This window comes from Lontra canadensis, unplaced genomic scaffold, assembly GCF_010015895.1.
Source record: "Lontra canadensis isolate GAN:19392208 unplaced genomic scaffold, GSC_riverotter_1.0 scaffold13, whole genome shotgun sequence".
Classification (NCBI taxonomy): Eukaryota; Metazoa; Chordata; class Mammalia; order Carnivora; family Mustelidae; genus Lontra; species Lontra canadensis.
The window spans coordinates 922135-922614 of NW_022631007.1; the positions used below are offsets into that span (position 1 = coordinate 922135).

Genomic DNA, 480 nt, shown 5'->3' on the forward strand with positions numbered 1-480 from the left:
GTAAATATTAAATGCTTCACGAATTTGTGTGCCATCCTTGCTCAGGAGCCATGCTAATCTCTGTATCATTCCAATTTTAGTATATGTGCTGCTAAAGGGAGCCTGGGGAGGGAAAGTCTTCAACAGACTCTGTGCTGAGCACAGAGCCCGATGTGGGGCTCGATCTAACGACCCTGAGATCACAACCTGAGCCGAAACCAAGAGTTGGATGGTCAAGATGTTTTTTTAAAATCATATCTCCATGTATTCTTTCTTCTGCTCTCTTCAGTCCTTTATTATTATTTTAGTGGAGTTTGAGAAGGGAACAAACATAAAACGTGTGTGTTCCATCTACTGAATTTAACAGAAAGTCTCTTTTCCACCTTCTTAGCCTCAGTCTTCTCCATGCCTTACTTGTGAGGGTAGTCTGTAACATTTGCGATGCCCTTCCTGTGACCTTCCTGTGGCTGGAACACCTTTAGATTCTTGTCCACCTGGAGA

General features: G+C 43.1%; 1 non-coding gene across 1 annotated transcript; it reads right to left on the minus strand.

Annotated features, from left to right (window-relative positions):
* Positions 1–102, minus strand: LOC116867993. The gene has a single exon (XR_004382715.1). It is a non-coding gene; the product is annotated as a U6 spliceosomal RNA (small nuclear RNA).
* Positions 103–480: the final 378 nt, after the last annotated feature.